This window comes from Rissa tridactyla, chromosome 1 (assembly GCF_028500815.1).
Source record: "Rissa tridactyla isolate bRisTri1 chromosome 1, bRisTri1.patW.cur.20221130, whole genome shotgun sequence".
In the NCBI taxonomy this organism is placed as follows: Eukaryota; Metazoa; Chordata; class Aves; order Charadriiformes; family Laridae; genus Rissa; species Rissa tridactyla.
Genome location: NC_071466.1, coordinates 123,591,020 through 123,612,263, shown reverse-complemented (window position 1 = coordinate 123,612,263; position 21,244 = coordinate 123,591,020). Strand labels below are relative to the sequence as shown.

Here is a 21,244-nt window from a genome sequence, read left to right as displayed (position 1 = left end):
GTAATGGTAGTACAGTATTTTTAAAATATACTGAGGCTTTTTCAGGAGAGATGTAAAATTAAACTAAGTTGACATCAATGGGACTGTCTTGACTTAAACCAAAGTGTAAAATGTGGCTCTCCAGATTGGATGAATTTTCACTGTGGCTTTTCAGGAGTGGTTAGCAGCATAAATGTGAAAGTGTGTGTTTGCAAAATGTGCATGACTTCTACAGGAAATTCTCCATTGTTTGGGGTCTCTCTCTCTATGTATGTGTGTGTATATGTGTGTGAGGACTACAAAACCAAACTTAGGCAACTTCTAAAATCTTACTCATACAGGCAGAACTTTATCCTGAGGAAAATAGACGTGGTTGGTTTCAGAGTTTTTCCATAGATGAGCTTGCTTAAATGCAACTTTAAATCTTGACTACTTGGTTATAATTCTCAAAGGACTCTTTTTAAAGTGGACACCAGGAGTTGACTAAAAATAAAACTGGCTCCGTTTCTTTGAGGTTTTTTTTCTTTTTGAGCTAAAACTTACCCATACAGCCAAATGAGTCAGTTTCATCTTCTCCACGTACAGCTGGTGTGATGGAAAGAAATGGTCCTTTTAAATAGCCATGACAGTCATAGTTATTGCAAAAGGGTGAATGGGGGAGGAAAATGAAAGAAATTAATTGGGAAAAAGTCTAGGCCAATGATGACTAGTGGTGTGATAACTCACAGTAAAGAGAAAATGACTTAAACCATGACATGAAAGCTGTGTATTTGTAAAAACTCATAGTGGCAGTGCCCTACATTCCGTCTGCGCTCTACGTTATACTGGCATGATGACTGGGAGAGCTCAAGTCTATGAATTTATCATTAAAACTAAATTAAAAAAAAAAACTTACTTATCAGAAATAACATCAAATCATTGAAACCTTTTGAAATGCTGAGAGATGAGTTTTACAAATATACAAATCAGGTAAGAATGGAAATCATCACTATGCAGAATTTTACATTTTGTTTTTAAGCTGAGGATGTTTACTTGTATCTGGAGGGTACTGTATTCCTATATTTGCCCAGTCTTCTCCATGAAGACTTCAGTGATTAGAGGATCATGACTAGTTTTTACACAGATTAGAAAATACTTTGTTCAGTCAAAGTGACATCTAATTTCCCCATATGTTTTTAAACTGTGTAGTTAACGAAGTCTCGAGTCTCTGTCAAATTCCCACCAGCATCCTTAGTTTGTCTTGCATGTTATTTTAGTAAAACCTGTTTTACATGACTACCCAAGGGAGAAGGGGTAAGTAATTTCCTATCAAAGAGAACCTTTTAAAAAAAATAACAGAGGTTCTTACTGTTTATTTTGAGGAAAAAAAAAATCTGTTAGACTCACCAATAAAGAATTAAACTATTTAGAAGAGATCTTCAATAAAATTCAAAATCCACTTTGCAGTAATGGAAAAGGCATAGAAGAAAGGTCTGCCCTTTTTTTCTGTCACTGCTCTTTTTTTCTTCTATGCCCTTTTCTTCTCAGCTCTCCAGAGGCCTTTGCTTACAGCGTGATAGTGATATTGTCTGTGTCACAGAAAAGCAAATACAGTAGTTTGGTTGTAATCTTAGCTCCTACTGCCCACACAGATTCATGAACTCTTTTCCCTTAACCTTGCATATTGGTAACTGGGAAGTTTGGAAGGACAAATAACATAGAAAAGATAGTTATGTACCATATTGAGCTTCTATTAGTCCTGTTTCTTTCAAAGGTGACAAAAAGAAATTTCACGGCCAAAAAACAGATTAGAGAGTTGGAATGGTCCCTGCCACGTTCCTACTGATGTTTCCTGGAGAAACGTTCTGGGTAAGATTTTACTTCTACTCTCTCTATCTGTCATCATCTTCTTGCCTAGCCCCGCTATCTCCTGTGTCAGTCGCAGCCCAAAGTGCTGAGCTCTCTGTTCACTGAACTAGGTTATGAAATTATACACATGCTGAATAGGAGTTACTGTAGTGATATTGTTGAATAGGAAGCAAGAGATTTGACTATGGCTAAGGGCATCTCTGTGGATGGGCTTGGCTCTGTGTCTTCATGGGACTTTGGATTCCATAGGAGTATGTCTAATGGAAAAGAAGAATGAACAGGAGAACTGAACTCACTTTTCTACAGAGTGTTCATCTGAAGCACCTTTCTTGGGTATAGCACTGCTGGGGGCTTGCAGCTGCTAGAATGCATGCTAGTAGTGGACTGACAAGCAATGGTGGTCAGCAATGGTGTGAGAACTTCCCTGTGCACAAACTTGCTGTCTCTGATTATTTCAGATCATTTTGGTATTGGACAACTGGCTATCCGGGGGAACTCGTGTGGAAATCTAATCTGCAAAAGATGTTTGCTGTAACATCCTGGGAACCTTCTCAGTGCCCAGCACTCACTGCTTTCCTTTTGTGCAAAGTCAGAGTTTCCAAAATACGTGGGTCTCTTAAGTGGGCATATCCTTCTGTTCATTATTTCCTAGTGCTAATGCAAATGTTTCAACTTCAAAGGCACTGAAAGGCCTCTTTCACCTTTGTGGAAGATATTTTCACACAATTGAGAGTGTTACATGGCTGAGGCGTTGCATCATACAGAACTATCTGTAACCATAGAAGTCTGCTGGAACGGGTAATGAGAGCATGGCCACTGTGGATTGTGATGAGATGGTTCCTTGTTATTGTGTGAGACTGGATGCACCACTTTCTTTCTGGGCTATGAGCCTGTTCACTAGGCACTTAGGCATTGGAAAGAAATGCTATAAGCATGAATACAAACTGTAACAGCAAAATGTCTTTTGGAGTCCAGAAACTGAAGTTAGAAATTAATTACCTTCATGTTGAAGGCAAGGCCTATTGAAATTCAAAAAATGTAACCATATTAACATGTGTGGTTATTAATAGAAATGGATAGTACAGTTGTGCTATTTCTAAGCTATTTTCAAACAGGTCTCTCTCCATTTCCTGGTTGCATGTCTTGGAAAGAGCTTGTAAATAGGTTACCTGAGCTGGGGTGCTTGTCTTGTGTATTTTTACTTGCTGCTGTCACTGGACAGTTTGCTTGTAACCCTATGTCTTTTTGAAAAACAGCAACATAAAAGGGCTCTCACATCTGTTTGTGTCTGCAGTTCTGCATTGTGTCCCCCTCCAAAGCCTTGTCCATTGAGAAATGCTCCAGGGAACTGTTCCTCTAAAACTCTGCAATCCTCCACCAGCATGAGTTCAGTATTTCCTGGAACAAAGCTTCTGTGCTCATTTCAAAATTAATCTGTTTATTTTATGGGTGATGGATTTTTGAACAAACCATAGCTGATAAATGAAAATGTAGAAAGCCTGGACACATAGTCGTCCTGTTACCAGTCTGTTGTGTTTCTGTTCCTACACTTTTGCAAAACATTAGTGCCTTCTATTCACTTAGCTGTGACAAAGTTTGCTTCCAAGAGAGCCTTTTCTGCCTCCCCTCTGGGCTGGCAAGAGGTTTCCTAAGTTACTGTCCTTGGCACTGCTGCTCTGTAACAAAGGCTGGTGCGTGGGCGGCTGACTTGTGTGCAGAGGGAAGCAGCCCCTGGATTGGTAACTGCGTGGGTGTGCTTTCAACTGCGTGCCCCTGGAAGGCGTATTCATGGGAGATGTTATCCCTGACAGGAGTGGGCACCAAATACAGGCAGACAGCGGGGAATGAGGGAGATGCTCAGTTTTGTTGTTTGGCAGCATTGTCTCTGCCAGTTGGTGAGGGAATAGAACAGAAGATGGTCCTGAGAAAGCTGCTTTTTCTTGCAGTATGCGTACCAAACTGAAGTGCTGTCTTTGTTTTCAATTATTATTTATTTTTTTTTATGACACATAGATAAGGATAAAGTGCATTGCCAGATTAGAGGAATTCTGCAATGCTTGTTCCACAGCTATAAACATTTTGAAGTGCTTTGGGACACCTACCTCATGAAATCTCAACTTCAGTAAAAGCTGAATGCAGGAGCTAGCCAACGTTCACTTTTTCAGTCGTTTTTGCTCTCTTTATTTGCTACTTTAAATATTGCATGGATGCAATCTGTTTAACTTTAAACCTACGTGGGGTATGCTAGAGTTTAAACTGCCCGACTTGCTTAACAGAAAGAAAGAGAAGAGAAAGGAGAGTGAGCGTGAACAGCAGAGCAGGCATGAAGACAACAAATTTAGCTGACTTCTGGAATTGCAGGTGGAATGTTGTGGAATTTGATACAGATGGAAAATAGAAGTTGAAAAGCATAAAATTTCCAGTGTGGGTGCCATTTTGAGTAATCTGTGTGGGTGGAGAACGGTGCTAAATGCCAAGCAGGCAAGTAGAACTGAGAGTCTCTTTCCAACTAGTAACAGACAGCTAGCAATGGGGAAAAAAAAATAAAAATAGTAGTTTAAATATCCCAATGCAGCTGTTTTGTAATAAATCACTAATAGTTACTGGTACAGCTCAGCTCATCAGCACTTGCTGCTTTCTTGTCCATAGAGTTCTTTTCCACAGTAGTTCCAGTATGATTTTTATGATATCCGTATTTAATATCTTACTGTATGTAGTCAGATGGCTCGTGTGCCTCTGAAATAATTTTTTTGGTCAGACTATATGACATATAGCAGGTCAAAAGTGGGTTTGAGTGTTCTGGTTAACTATCATTCTTCAGTATGGAAGTAGCATTACTTTTAAGAATGAAGTGCTGTTCCTTGTAGGGTGAGCACATAATACTAATGTACTGGACATCTCTGCTCCTGCATTGTTCTCAGATCCTCAGCTCAAGTTCCGATGCTTTGTTTTGGCATCAGGCCCAAATCCAGGAGCAGATCTTTTATCTTCATTTGTTCCACATGTATTTGCTGTGTGTTCATGTGGCTGTCCTTCAAAAAAAAAAAAAAGAGCATGCAGCAAACAATTAATAATTTTTTTTTTTCTTTAAAAGGTGCCGTTCCCTTTAGGAAACAGCTCCAGTAACTTTAAGAGGCACTTCCCTACCTTGAGAGTGGATAATACTTAGGCTGTCTGGTACATTATCGGACAGAGGAAAAGGGGAAGGTCAAAGTTATTCTGCTTGATAGTCACCAAGTATTGAGAATGTCCTTGGCTACTTGTCAATCTAAGGTGGATCCCAAATGACCTGAAATAATCTGATATTCAAAATGGGTTCATGCCCCTTTGATGGCAGAAATCCTCTGTAATGAGTGGCCTGAAACTTTTCTTCCCTCATGTGAGGCTTTAGAAGAAGCTGTAAAAGCTTTTTGAATATTTATATGTATAATACTTCCAGATCAAATTTGAACTAAGTGGAGGTCACTAGTAACAAGAAAATGTTCCTTAATTTTTCAGAAGGTTCTGACTATTAAAACGCAGAGCATCTCTATTGTAATGTGAACAATTTAACTCTGTGTATGCAGGAAACAGGGTATAAGGTTGTAATCACCTTGCTTTTACTGTTCTAGGAGAACCCTTTTGTTAGTCTCCAGCTTCTGAGAGGAAGGTGTAGTTCTTGTAATCCTGTCCTTTACAAAAGACTACAAGAATCCCTCACAGTAATATTTAAAAATCCGCTTTCAGCTGCAGCCAGAAAATAAGGCTGTGCTATAAGTAGTGCATACCAGCAGTGGAAATGACTCAGTTCAACAAGCTTCCCAAATTTATAGGTGGTTCCCTTCAGAGAGAACTGACGCTGCAATGCATGTGGTAATTATCTCTGCGAAAGAAGCACACGTGCTTTTGTGATTGAAATTTAGAATTTAAGAGCAACGTTGGGTGTGAGGCAGTAATTGGGAAGTCATTTGAGATGCAAAAGCAGTGAAAATGGGATGGGTCTGTATACAACAGGAAACTGTAACCATGGGTTGTTGTTCATAAATAATATTAACATGAAGTTTTCCTTCCACTGAATTTTAAATGTTGAATATAGGGCTCGGAGGAGGGAGGTTGTTTGCTCTTTTATCCTACACATTTGTAAAGTATTTGGAATGCAGTCCTAGTGCTTCCAAGCCTTCCCGCGGCAGCTGGGGGAGAGACATCGTAATGCTGATGTAGGTTCAGGACTGGCTGTGTTTTGAAATCATAGCCCAAGCAAAGGGAAATGCATAATTTTACCACCTCTCTCAGTTGTCGTCACAAGAAACACTGACTCAGACACACCTGTGACTCAGAATTCCTCTTGTTTCCTTCCTGCTGCCTGGTAGTAGTAATTTGCCTCTTATTTCAACTGTAACCTTTACTGCTGTTCTCAACCTCTGCATTGTCTCACTTAATCTGAATGGGCAGCAGAAGTGAAATTAAGCTGTCTCTTACTGTCCTCTTCCAACCCATCCATTCTGAAAAGAGGGCAAACAGTCAGAAAAGTAATCTGTTCCTCTGTGCTTGAGCACAAAATTTGGGCAGAGAGTAAAGAATTTTAAAGGGACTTCTCTTTTCCTCTGAACTGATAAGTAACCAAGTCATAAGATACATCAACAGGAACTGGACTAAAGAAAATCAAAGGTCATGATGTTTCTTAAATGCAGTGGAGACACTTACACAAGCTGCTTCTCTGAAGGATAGCCATGTCGTTTATTTAAATTAGTTTTCTTTCCTCCTGTTTCACAGGCAGTTGTGCTGTTGACTGAGCCTCTGTTGCGTTACACTTTTACTTTCCAGAACATAATTTGCTATTGATTTTTAACCTCCTCTTAAAAGTACCTACTCTTTCAGCTTGGGTTTTTTTTTTTCTCAAAGATGATCCGATTATTTTGGTGTTTCACTTTTTGGTTGTCTGCCTTTGTTCCTCCGAAGGGCCTGATAGAAGTGCTGAATTACCTATTTTGCCGAGACGTTTCAAGTTGAGTGTCTGAAATACGAGATGATTTAGGAAGAAAAATTTTGGTTTTGCATTTATAATTGTAATGGTAGAATACCTACTTAGGCAGTCAGACAATAATCTCTAACAAGTAAAGAAAAAAACCCAACCCTACAGTATATTTAGACATCAGTAAGAAATGAAATGAGTTAACAACAGGAGAAACAAATGGTCTGTGGTTAATTCGATCACTTCCTTTGCTACAAAAAAGCAATCATCAAGTTTTAGAAGGCTTATTCAAATGTGACGGGGACAGCCCCTAAGCAAGAGTAGCAGGAACATCCACCGCTAATCATTTTCCTTTGCCAGTTTTTATTCCAGTCCTGCAATTGTTCTGCTCACAGAAAGGAAATATGACAAAGATGGTTTTGGTTGAACAATCAGACTAAACGTTCAAAAGTACAGCTGCTAAAACTTCTTAGAGATTTAAATTTTCATTTAAAAATACTTTGTGATAAAATGTAGCATTTGTAACATAACTAACAAACCTTGTGCAGCAGTTGTCTTTGCTTTCCTTTTATTAAGCACAACCTGCTTGAAGTTGGAGAATACTGTAACAAGAAGTAAAGGTGTTAAAATGCTAAGCACCTTTTGCTTTATGAGACTAGTGGGACAGGATGAGAGAATCCTATACAAGTTTTGGTTCCTTAAAATTCAGCATGATTTAGATTTTAAACTATATGCAGAAATTTAAATTTGGGATGGAACCAGAGTAAAAGAGGCATATTTTATGGATCTTTCAGTCAGATTCAGAGAGCAGAAAATTTAAAAAAAAAAAAAAAAATTATTTATCATCTAACCCCAAATCTAGTAATGATAGTCTAAGAGCTTGGCCCTGGCAGACCTGAAACAACTCCTATTGTTTCAAATCCTGCTTCAGTATCAAGTCTGAATTTGGCTGTTGTTCAAAATACAGATTAAGAGAGTACATCCATGGCAGATTTTTCATTTTAAACAGCTTATTCATTATTTGATAGCAAAGTCGCTATTTTCCCTTCACCCCACATCCCAGTGCTTTCATACCATATGGTCATTTCATTATGCACTAACTTTTTGCATACAAAAATGTCCTGTTTAAATTTATGAATTCAGTATATGGAACTATTCTTTCCCTATATGAGCAGTTGGAGCTTCTCTACAAGTGTTTAGTAAGAAAACCTGCAACTGTTTTTCTTTGTAAACAGTTAGAAGTTCGTTGAAAAGTTTGGCATTGCTCGGCAAACAATCCTTTGGGGTGTTCTGCTAATTTGAGAGACGGTCTGCCTGGATTTATTATTCATTCAGGACTTCTCACCTTCAAAGGCTTGTTTTCCTGAGCAGTTGCTAGATTGTTTACTTACTTGGCATTATCATGAGTGTGCAAGAAATTTTGCAGTAAGTAAATGCAACCCACTCACCAATGACCCACACTGAAGAGGCTTAAGAGAAATAGGCCAAAGCTACCAAGTTCTTAAGGTAAAAAGACCAAAAGAGTTAGCCATTAGGAATCTCAGAGCAAAAGTAGCTTCTGTAATGCAGCACAACGTCTACATGTATAGAGCTCTGTCAGTGGATATGTGTCACGTCTGTATGACATTTAATGAAAGCTTTCAAAGAAGCAGCCTCTTAATCTGATTACTAACAAAAGATCAGCACTTCTGCTAATGGTAACAGGCACTCAGTGCACAACAAACTCAGTGCATCTTTGTCCTGCAGCAAGAAAAATGCATTGGTCAGTAGTCTTTGTTATAGATATATATAACACGCTGTTTTTCCATCTTGGGAGAGAATGTTGGTCTTTATTTCGTTTAAGTTCTCTACCAGATATTTGTGTATTCACATCTTTTGAGATGTGAGACCTAATTTTATATTTTTCTTTTCTGTGCGTGTGCATTTTTTGTGAATTTGCTTTGGATGATGCTGGCCATCCCCCAGTTATCTTCTGTGATGAAAGTGGGCATTTGCAACTGAGAAGCTGCTAGCATTTGCAGAAAATCTTTTCTTAAGCACCTAGTCTTGCATGTAGTTGGAAGTGTTTTGGTTTGGTTTTGGGGTTTTTTTGCCATAAGCCATAAAAACCTCCTAGGACAGCTACACAAAATGTTTGAAACAACTACACTCAGGGGAAGAAACAGAGTAGACACTGCATTCTTTTTATCTTGGGTTTTTTTTCCTTTTCATTTCAACTATGTTACATTTAATTTAAAGACTAACATCCAGAATCTCCATGTGTAGGTGGAAATATTGAGGGCAACTGACGTGAAGTTTCACTAGTAACAAATAATTATCCTCTATAAACTCTTCCAAAGAACTTTTTCTATCAGATGAGTAACCAATTTGCAAGAAGAATTGTGGCAAGCACAGCATAAACCATGAACTTTGTTCAGTTAAAAGGAGGTGCATTGTACTAAAGAATACATTTTACTTGGGTATTTATAAATATATTAATTTAACAGATTATATTGCTTTAGCAAGCCATTTGTAATAGTTTATTTTCTGTGTTATTGCTGTTTGTATTATTAACAGACTGTCTCTACACGTGAGCTCATACCCTTTGTTAAATTGAGTAAGAATCTGTATAAACCAGCAGCAGGAATGGGATTGATAGTCCGTTCTCTCTCTTCCTCTTTTGGGGACATTTACCACTATAACTTATACTTTTGGTATAAGTTTTTGACTGCCATATGTACAGTCTACTTTCAAATGGGCTCCAGATCCTGGGATGTTTACATTACATAGACCATTAACGGATGGAGGAATTATTTTCAGAAGCAGGAAACTGTAGCAGCGGAATAGGAACATATTTTTATTCTACCAAGAGTTCGGTTCAAAGCATACTTTCAATGCCCAAGCATGTTTTTCTGCTTGCATTTTATTTCTATTATTTATTTATGTGCTTTTGGAATGAGCTTCTGCATGGTTTTGTCCATGAATTGGGCCATTAAGTATTTGGGTCAAACTTCTGCCTGCTAGAAAATATTTAATCAGGGATGCATCATTTTCAGGATAGGTATATACAGCTCAGCAGGCAAATACTTAAAAGCTCTTAATTTTAATACATTTGGAAATCTAGGACTCGGTAAAGGTGAATGACTTGTGATCTTGAATGACAGAAAGTGGCAATAGTGGCAAAATACACTGAATATAACTATAGCTCATATTTTAAAATCTATAGAAATTATATATATGTAGTATTTTGCAGACTCTGAAAAACTTAAAATCTGTGACAGCTGTGGAAATCTTATGGTTTCTTTAACCACTTACGTGTTCTGTACCCCTAATAAAGATTGTAGTCATGGTACGTTAATGTTCTAAAGAATTTTGTCAATCTCTGGCAATGTGGCTTCATTAAGACCTTGACTCAGATTTTGAAAAATGCCCGTGGTTAGTTTTCAAGAGTGACTTAAACTTTTAGGGCCACAAATTTCCTTTACAAATAGGAGTTAGGAACCCCTATTGAGTCCTTTCTGTTAGGTTATTTATAGTAAGTCGTGAGTGGGTGTTACAAGCTAACATTATAGAACAATTTTACATGATATACTACAACTATGTGCGTAAGCCTAGGCTGGGCCACTCACATGCAGGTAATCATCGATGTGTTTGCCGGATTAACATCTAGAGGAAACAAGAAAATTGGGAACATGTGGTGAACATAGTTCTAGCTTTTTGCTAGATAGTTCCTGTTAAAGATTTATATGTCAATGTGATTTACAGTGAAGGGAGCATTGCCAGTCTCTCCTGGTCATTCAGTCAAACAAAGTCTGTCTGTCCTTGTGTGACTGAGAGGTGAGAGAATGAACTTTGCAGCCTGTACCACTAAACCCAATCCAACTGCAACGTTGCAACAGCCATTTCTGTTGCTAAAGTCCTTGCTTCTTTCCAGGCTTTACTTACTGCTCCAGTGTCATCTTAAGTGTAATAGGACCTGGAAAACACAACTAATCCTTTTCCAATAAAAACGGCTCTTTGTCTCTTCTTTGGGAATGCTGTAAGGAAGTATGCTGTATATAAAAGGACTTCCTTCCAAATTTAAGCAGGAAGAGAGGTACGTGTTTGTATACAAGAATCATATTAACGGCAAACCTTCCTTTCCTTTCCTTCCCTTCCCCCCCCACCCCACCCCCTGTCTTGGTGTTTTTTTAATTCTGTAGCTGGCATCAAAATGACAGCAGGAGAGAACTCATGTTTCCTATGCACTCACACAAAGGGGATGGGAACTTGAAGCATCAATGCATGTCCTTCTTAAGCTAACAAGATAAACATCAAGGCATTTTAAGATCTGTGTTTAGTCTTTAGCGCTCTTCATGAAGCTGCTTACAAAGGGCTGCTTCTTGTTTTACTGCAGTATAATTTTTAATGCTGCTGACAGACTTGGATGCTGAAATTCAACCTCTGGTTATCCACAGAGGAGATATAACAGACAGTTGCAAAGCAGTTGCATTTACTTGAGACTGTTCCACAAGTCAGACTTCTCCCCGACCTTTGGGGACCGCTTACTTGGGAAAGTGAAGAACTTGATGTCAGTATTTATTCAGTCCTTGGACTCTTTTCTAAGGTTATGCAAAATGTCGTGGCAGCATTGTCATAGCAACCACCGCTCACTTGAAACTGAACACTGACCACCACTTTTACATGCAGCAGCTTTTTCTTTCAAACTTGTACAGATTGGAGCTAGTGACCTATGGGCAGAAGTGCTTTGTATGCCAGTATTGATGTGCCTAGCTAAAAGCTAATTTTATTAGAATATAATTGGTAGCAGCCGTGTAAGGATGTAATTTCATGCTTAATTTTGACAGTTAAGTTGGGTGCCTATTTCTTTCAAGTGAGCCGGAGAGTTGGGCTCATAAATTTAGCTTTCTGAATTGTAACAAAGAAGTTGAAAGTAGATTAATCCTTCGAAATATGTGTGCTGTACAAGTCTCTAGTGCTTGTGAGTGAAGAGACAGCGTGAAGAAGTCACTGAGTACCTACCTATCAGCACTTTAACTCCTTTGCAATCAGTAAATGTGCTGTCACTTTGGCTGTAAGGTTTTGAGGACTGGGAGACATTTAAGCGTTTTTATAGATATTGTCATGTTTTTATACACTTTAGGCCATATTATTCCATTTTTATTGATGTGCAGGGTCTTGATCATCATCTGGTTCTAAATATAGTGAAGTGGTATATATGCTTATGATACTATGTGAACATTTAATAAAAGAATGTAATTGAACACATTTGACCAGTATTTATGGTTTTAAGAGCTCCTGGAGAATAATGGGTGAAGAGAGGAGAAATTAAGGGTTTACAGTAATCCTGTTCCTTCTTGAGTCCTTCCATTATAATCCATACTAGTGTATTATAAGTAACCCTGTATCTATTCCGACTCTTAATGATTCATCCTGAACATATAAAAATAAAACTTCCATTTATGTAGACAGCTGTGTAATTTCTGAAACTTTTAAGGGTTTGGAATTGTCCTGCAATGTGGTTAATTCCCATGTGTTGCATATTTCTATTCCTTTTTTTTTTTTTTTGTGAATGAGTATGTTTTGGCTCCTCCTTAACATTTACAGGAACAGGAAGCAACAACGCTATTACTACTCTGAGCCCGGATTTTTTGTTTTTTTCCAGACAGTTCCTAGCCATGAGAATGAGCACGTCACTTGGCAATATGAAAAGCTTTACCTTCTTGAAAAAGAAGTTACTTGCAGCACCGTATAAGGGCATGAGTTCTTTCTTGTTGAGCAACAAGTTTTTGCTCGTAGGGCCTGTTATTTCTATCTCCTGGAACATTCAAGTTTAACAACTTTACACTTTTTCCACAGCACTTCTGGGATCAGGGAGAAGTTAGGCTGCTCCTAATCTGAAAACCTCCAGAGCAAACTGCATCTGTAACAGAATAGAAAGCAAGTCAAACAGCAGGAGTATTTTATCACTACCTCTGTAAAACATAACAGTCAAGCTGGGATGGAGTTTCAAAGGTTGGTTTCTAAGCTGTGTTCCGTTTTAATTAGTGAAAGAACCTAGTGTCTTACATCGTCACTTGTTTATGAATAATAATATTTACTGTACTAAAACGGTGTAGATACATTTTATTTTAGACTGCCACTTCAATTTTAATTCAGCATTTACAGTTTTTCAAGTTTTACTTTCTTCATTTTAAAAATATACTTCAATCAGCATCAGTAATAAAAATGCCTTGATAATTAAAGTTTTCCATCTGAATTAATTCCATCAGTGTAATAAAAAGAATAGATTAAAGGTTTTGATTACTTAAATGCCATTCCAGCCTATAATACAGCAGCTGTTTAGCAACAGCCCAGCAACTGTATTTCATTTTAGGGAGGTTCTGAAGTCCATCCTACTCTCTCTCTCTCCACCCTTGTAATATTTCTTCTTTGTCCTAAACTCAAGGGATTTAAAAAAAAAATTTAAAAAATATTAAAAAAAAAAAAAAAATCCCCCTGAATCATCCTTTGCCGGACAGTGACTCCATAGTTCTGGTTTTCCCAATTTAAAAATCTGACTAAGGACCAGATCATACTGTCCACTGCAAGGAACACTAGTTAATTGGAAGAAACCCTGGCTATTTGTTTGTGTAGAAAGAGGAAGGAAAGAGCAACATCTGAAACATTGTTCCTTATCTAGTAGAAGACATTATATCACACTTTCTCAGGGTAAGGAATCGTATGTGATTTTGGGGGAAAAAAGTGGATTCCTGCCTGCCACACAAGGAAAAGTGTTGTCAGCTCTCTTAATTTTGTTACTTTTTTTACAATGCCTGGTTAAGTTACCTGCACTCAAAGGTCCAGCTGTGCTGATTCTCAGGTTATTACCTCAGGAGCCCCTGAATTCAATTTTAAAAGAAGCTCCAAAATGTCACAACAACAAAGAAACACCTTGGAAGTATGTCTCCTAAACACCCCAACAACAGAAGCAAATTCATTCTTGCCACTGATTATTAAAAATGGCAGCTGCAACCAAAACTCTGTGATAGTTGAGTGTTTGGGGCTGCCTAGGACTGTTTGTTCTGAAACTAAGAAATTAAACCCGACATAGAGGTTGAGATGGGAACTTAGAGACTTTAAAAGTCAGGTGGCCACAGAGTCCACATTTCCTAAATGAGGTATCTTACAGGGCAGAAGTTCTGTAGTACACACCATATCCTAAGCCACAGTTTGGGTCTCAAACTCCAATCTCAGCATCACAGCTCATAAAGTTAAAAGTCTGCAGAAACATGCTAAACGTCTGCTTTATAGCTCTGCATGTCTAGTTTATGGTGGTTTGCAAAACAGTGTGCATTGACAGGAGTACCCTGAATAAAGTAGGTTTGTAGCAATGCAATGTATTTTTGGAAGTTGTCTTGCCCTTTTATATATCTGCAGCCTCTTGCCCTCTCTCTCTCTCTCCGTTAAGATGAGACACTATAAAGTTTGTTGGGTTTTACGTACTTTTTTACATATTTCTTATTTTATCATGAACAAGGGTTTTTCCTCCTGGAATGTGATTCAACAGAGCAGTCATCTCTAGCTTTAAAGTTGTTAAAATGGACTCTGGGTTAAAAAGAACTAGTTCCCGGCCTATCTCTATAAATAGTTGCTTCAGGTTGGAACCTGAGTTTCCTTTTTTGAAGGAGCCCGGGGAATCCTTGTTGTGGTCAGATGTGTTACGCAATTATCTAATGAGACTTGTCCTCCTCCATTGTCAGTTGAGTTCAGTGCTACCTGGTCTTAAGACTTTCAGTACTGTACCACAGGCTGCCATGTTTTGAGAGTGATTGTGTTCCCCTAAAATCATAGGAAGGAGATCCCATTTTGCTGTCACAGGGGTGAGTGGTGCCAGGCATTTAAATTGTTGCAGACCTTGGGTGCTCCTGTCAATTGTCATCTTAGTGATATAAATAAAGTGAAGGCTGTGCTAGTGCCATGATCCATTTTGTCTTGCCTTTCAGTTGTAGTGTGGTTGCTACTAAATATTACATATTTAGTGAAATTTCCTAATAGAAAACATTGCTTTTTAATTTAAAAAAACTTCCTCCCCCCCATTAATCACAGGTAGCCGTTTTTATTTTGATATGCACATTAGGTCAAGCGAATGGCTGCTTGAAGTGGTTGTTAAAGTGTCTATGATATCAGCAAATGACCTAAGTGTAACTTTGGGAAGTTTTTTGCATGATTTCCAGGAGCTGTAGGGCAGCTGAAATAATAAGCAATGATGACTCATAAAGCATAGAAGGAGCTGAAGTGGGAATTTATGGGAAAGAGTGTAAGCGATGGCTTTTCCCCTCTGTGATTTCAGGGCTATTTTTATTAGAGGCAAGGGAACTTTTGCATGCTTAGATAAAAGGCGAAAAGACCAGGGAATTAGATATTCTTCGAGAACAAGGTAGGTGCATGAACTAAGGTACTAATCATCCCCAAATTTTGGTGCAGAAAGAACGAGGAACTGCCCATTTGGTTGGTTGTTTTTTTCCTACGGTAATGTAATCTGCTGAGGTTAAGGCACATCCATACTACTTTCAGGGTCTCAACAGTTAAAGTTGTGGTGTTCACAACCAAGTTCTTCAAATTAAACCTGTTCACCACTGTCCTCAGTATGACTGGGCTGTGAAAGCCCCTATCTGGCTGTATATTTGACTGTAGCTGGGGTGAAGGATGCAAAATGTTATGACCAGTCCTGGGTTACATAGAGAAAGGCTTGCATGTGTAGATGCTGTTCTTGAAATCACAATAAAAAAAGACAATGCTGCTTTCAACAAAACAAACAGAAAAATAACTCAAGCAAGCTAGATGTAATTTCTCATTAATACAACATCCCTTCCTTTCCAATGTCTGACAGGTTTTCAGAAAGCTCTTTTTGAGATGGACAGAACTGCTGTATGTAGCTGGCTGGATTCAAGGTAGATGTTTGTGCATCTGTGAAGCCTAGCAGCCAAGAAAGATTTGATCACTTGAAAGACCAGAAAGAAAAAAATGTATTTTAAGGAACCTCATAAGATAACTTCTTGTGCTACAAATCTCTCTTCCTACTCCTCACTGTGAACATAGCAAGGAAACATCTACATACAGCTGCCCTGTGTGTAGCCCATGTTAGCATAACTCATCCACACCCACAAAAGGCAAACAAAACTATTTCCAAGGTTTATGCTTTGTGCTGGCATAGTGTCATCCAGGAATAAGAGCCAAAAGGAAAAATTCCTTTCAGTGACATTCATTGCCCTAAGAAAGATACGCTTCTCTCACACTTGTGAAGTTAGAGACAGTGCCAATGTAAACCATGACTGAGGCTCTGAAATGATGTGGGTCCACGTCACTACTGCAGATTCAGTGATGCAACCTGGGTTTACATTAACTAGCTTACTTTTAAGGATTCAAACAATTTAAAGCTTTTGGACAATGAGAATTATCTGAAAGTATTTCCTTCTGGTTTATTTTTCTCATTTACGTGTTTTTGCTACCTGCAGCTCATTCAAAGCAGACAGGGCTGGTTTGCTTCTGTTTGCTTGGGAAATTTGCATTGAGAACCATTATTAGAATCAGCGCTCTTGATCTAAGGCTATAATGAAACATGTTGCACTCCCACTTGGAAACTGGAGAGGAAAATATTGATATGCACATATAAAATACACTAAAACAGCTGATGTTAACCTTTTAAGGTGAAATCAAAAGCTATTAACCTGAGAAGCAACAGTTAGTTTCTATGTCTCCTTTAGGGAGAATGTACTGTTCTATATCTTTGTTCTATACAAATTGCTCAGACTTTTGTCTAAGTTATGTAGTCAGTCATCCAACCAACCATTCATTGCATTATGTGTTCCCCCAAGAATAGTTTAAGTACTGAACATGAGACCAGATAGGTAAATAATGCTAACGTGTCAAATTAACTTGTAAATATATAATTATTTTGTCTGTATCTTATACATTCTGTGAGCTCTGATGTACTTCAGTGAGAGGGTTGTCTTCCAGTCTGGATTGGAAGACCAGTCCAGCTCTACCTGTTTCAGCTGCTTCTTTTGTTACACTACCTTATGGACACCAGAAGGAATTGCAGATTTGTAAAACTAAGGTAGTAGAAAAGTTCCTTCTCTTAGATTTTTTCTTTTTTTTTTTTTTTTTCCTTTTTGTTTTCTTTCTTCTCCTTTTTGTCCAGACAGTCTTAAAGGGAAGGTCACACTTTTCTGGCCTTTGGCAGATTGCGAGGTATTCTGGACAATTGGATGTGAAAAGCATACTGGAACATTTCACATTATGTATATTTTACTTGTTTGAAATGTTAATTTCATACCTATAATATGCTACAGGCTCAAAAGTCGCCTGTGCCTCAGGTACTGTGTTTTATGCCTTTGCTTTTTTTATTATTGCCTTGTAAAGCTTCAAAAGGGAAATGAAATTATACTATACACAAGGAACGCTTGTTCCTGGTTTTTAGGATCTGTATTTTTCACTGAAACCAAAGGCATGGGTTTTACTGACTTGAAGAAAGGAGCTTTAATTTATCCTGGCTTGTTTACCAATGAAGAAATGATGTGAAAGAAATACATCTCCTCCTTGTATCTGAAGAGAAGGAGAAAGAACAGATAATGTGAGGAACACCAAAATCGGTTTGGCCAGAGTAATTTGAGACTGTATCTGAACTTGGAGACTCTGAGCACCTCAACTTCCAGATCTAGATGAACAGTAAACATTTCCACTGCAGTCTAAGAGCCAGGTGTACACAAGTTCTTGACCTGAGTCGTGAGTGCTTCCGGACCCAGGAGTTTATATGCGTATAGTTTATATGCAACCTAAATAAATACTGCAGTCAGAGGCTGTAGGGTCAGATTTTGAACGGTCCCTGATATAATTTGTCAACTCTGTTCATTCACCAAAGGCCGTTGGAAATTAATACACAGATACCACGGAGAATCTGGACACAGATGCTCACCTTCACCTTTAAACACCAAGAACTGAGATTTATGGTAGCACGCAATAGGGGAATTTGGGTGGGAATGCTGACGTAAGGCAAACATTTGCAGATCGGGAAAAGTAGCATTGTCAGTTGTTAATAGAAAGTAGTAACAAAAAGTATTAAAGAGATTTCAGAAAGGAATGAAAAAATATTTGAATTAATGCATTTAGAAATTTAAAGTAGAACAGTTCACAATGAAAACTACGAAGTGTGCCAAACCAGTAGGTTCTGTTACTGCAGATATGGAACAGAAACTGCTATGTTCACTTTCCAAGGGGACCACTAGGAGATCAAAATTTGACATTCATATCTCTTGATCTAAATATAGTTTTTAGGAGTCACTGTCTCCTGTGCACCTCACTGTTCATCTCCAGGTTAAATTTATTTTGCTTGCCAGTAGAAAATGAATAGAAATGCTGAGACAGGTGATGATTACGGAACATAAACTCAGCATGTTGATGCAGCAAGGAGAGCAGTCAAAGAAGAGGTATTCAAACCTCAAATTGTTTAGTTCACCACACAGTTTGATTTGGATTCTAGAAAGATACGAAACTTTCTAGAAATCAGTTAGCATACAGTATGTTAAAAGCAGTATAAAGCATTTTGTACTTTAATGTACCAAGCTTCATTAGTCAGCATGGAAAGCTATGTTAGATAATAGAACATCTCTATAGAAAGATCATCACAGCATTACAGGGAAAATTTAGTTTTGAACCTATGTCATTAAAACTAAAAGAATTCAATATATCCTTTCTAAATACACACAAGGTAGAGGAGTTCACAAAGAACACAGAGAAATGGATTTTCTCACCTTTTTAACGTGTGTTTAAGATTCAGATTACTGGAAGGCAAAGAGAAATATTTGTTAGGCAGGATTAATGTTAGTTTTGTCTCAAACAGTAATGATTACTCATTAAAATCCTTTTACTAATGCCTATATGGAGGAAACTTAGGTAAACCAGTTGTTTTGCACTGGAGTGGAATAATTCCAAGTTTTCTGCACGTGGCACAATTTTAAGAAGCCTGTACAGACAGCATTGGCAACACTGGGCCTCTTAAGGAAAAAGAAAGGTAGTATGTCTGTGATTTATGTAAGGCTTACTCAAAAAAAATTGGTGTCTCTCTTGACAAAATCAAAGCTACCTGCTTTTTCTTTGCAGACCTATTCACTTTTCGGCTAACTGCATTAAAGACAGAAGCCAAGAAACTTAAAAAAAAGAATTGTGTTCATTCTCCAAGTAGTCATTAAATCACTAAGGAGAATGAAACTGCAGGTGCTTTGTTCATCATTATACAAAAGCTTTACAGATTTGAATCAGGTCTAGACCCTTATGCCATTTCTAACTTCCTTGACGTTCTTCTCTGGAAAAAAAAAATAAAATTTGACTTTTTAATAGCATTTTTCTATCACAGAAACCATGTCTTTGGCTTTAGTTTCTTGGATAATATTTATGCTGCATTTTCCTGAGACCTACATATTTTTTAGTAATTTGTAAAAGCATCCAAAGTTCAACATCAGTGAATGAAGGCTCTATAATCAACATGTCAGCTGTGGATCTGTCCTCTCCTTTTCAAACTGGAAACAGCATCTACCATATCCCAGCAGGTGTCTGTTCATACTCCCCCAGCTTTGGTGGAGTACAAGCAACACAGCTTTGCTCTTGTAGCACTGAAAGTTGCCTAGAGGTCATGCAACAGCAGAGGCCACCACTGTGGCCTGAATAATCACGTTCACCTGGGGCCACCGCAGAAGACACAGGTAGTCGGATGCAGCCTTCCAGCCCCTTTTGCTCTGGGTTACTGCTCTGGAAGGTACATACTAGGCAAGGTACAAAGGCAAAGTAATTACTGTGCATCTGTTTTAGGCAATGTAATAGAGTAACTACAAAGTTATCCTATAGGTTCTGGCCAGAAGGCAGAGAGAAAGGCTTTCAGAGAGCGCTGAACTAGGAATTTCTTGAAGCCCTTCCTCCTAGCCCTCCATTCCCGTCATCTCTTGTAGTTGAAGTAGTCCAGAAGCAGTATGAGAGATGGAAATAAACACTACTTGTGAAATTCATGCAAATATTAATTATTCTTTTGGGAGAAAATCCAAACTAAGGTTCATTGGTGCAGAGCATATAACAAAATTTTATGTTTTGGAGGTATAGATCACCCCATGGTTCCATCAGTTGCTGATGTAATTCTAGTGAAGGCATATTCAAACTACTGTCTGTCTTTTCAGGTACTTCAGCAGCTAAGTGGATTTTTATATGTTTGATGACATACTCCCCACCTCAGAAGAACTGCAAAACATTTAAATATGGCTCTATAACGAGGTAAGAGTCATTATTTTTTGCACAGTTGGCCTAGAATGCACCACATTTACCCATTTTTCTCAGTTAATTCTACCCCATGATCAAGCTTAGTAATTTATGTAAGTAGATTGGTATCCCATTTCCTTAGAATAGCTATTTCATCTTTTAGAAATTTTTCTCATTGCTAACTTAAGTGAAATACTTTTCCTAATAATTTCATAGTTGTGCCTGTTTGTTTAATTTTTCTTTAAATCTCTAGTTCTACACTATATGAATATCAAGAATATTCCAAGTCTCAGAGCAGAGATCTCAGAAAAGCAAATCTAAATAATGCTGATGTCAAGAAAAGTAATTCTGATTACTGTGTTCTTTATCTGTTCTTACTTGACAAACTCACAATTACAATTTTGCCTTTAAGGTCAATTATTCACCATAGACAAAATGTAAATTTTCCTTATAGAATGACTAAGAGAAATAGGATTCTGGTGTACCTTTTTGGAGCTAATTAATTGGGTCAAATCTAATCGTTAAGCTCCTTCTTAGGTTATTTCTATTGGTAGCAAAACACAGTCAATCGACCTTGAAATACATTGTAGCCAAGTAGATGAGCCTATTCCACAAGGTCCACCTTGGCTCCACCCTTGTTAAATGAAATCGGCTGGGACTAGGTCATCTGACCTTTGCCATGTAGGAAGCTATATAGGAAACCTGAAAACATGGGGATTGTAACACCAGTGGAATTTGAGGCTCAAGTTACTTGTTTTGTGGGTCGCTTTCCCACAGCAATGAAATGGAGTTGATACTCTCTGGTGGTTTACTCTGTTCCCATGCTTTCTCTAGCTTCTGTGAAATAGTTTTAGAGACTGTATGAAGTATTTACATTAAGTATGAAATGTTGTTGTCTTCCAAACGCAGCAAGACCCTAGTGGTGCCACATCATTGTATAAACTGAGAACTTGTTGGAAGTGACTGAAGTTCGGAACCTGACAAGTAAGTATTGCTGTATTCTGCAGGAGAACAGGCTTCCTTCACCTTATCTGTTTTCAGTGAAATTACTTGGATTCCTTTTTTTTTTTTTGTTTTTTTGGTTTTTTTTTAATCTCTGAATCATAGAATCATAGAATTGCTGAGGTTGGAAGGGACCTTTAAGATCATCAAGTCCAACCATTAACCTCCCCTGACAAAAATCACTTCTAAACCATGTCCCTA

General features: G+C 38.0%; 1 long non-coding RNA gene across 1 annotated transcript; it reads left to right on the top strand.

Annotated features, from left to right (window-relative positions):
* Positions 1–1,741: 1,741 nt before the first annotated feature.
* LOC128904103 (uncharacterized) lies at positions 1,742–21,025 on the top strand. The gene is made up of 3 exons (XR_008464403.1): positions 1,742–1,827; positions 19,963–20,056; positions 20,951–21,025. It is a non-coding gene; the product is annotated as an uncharacterized LOC128904103 (long non-coding RNA).
* Positions 21,026–21,244: the final 219 nt, after the last annotated feature.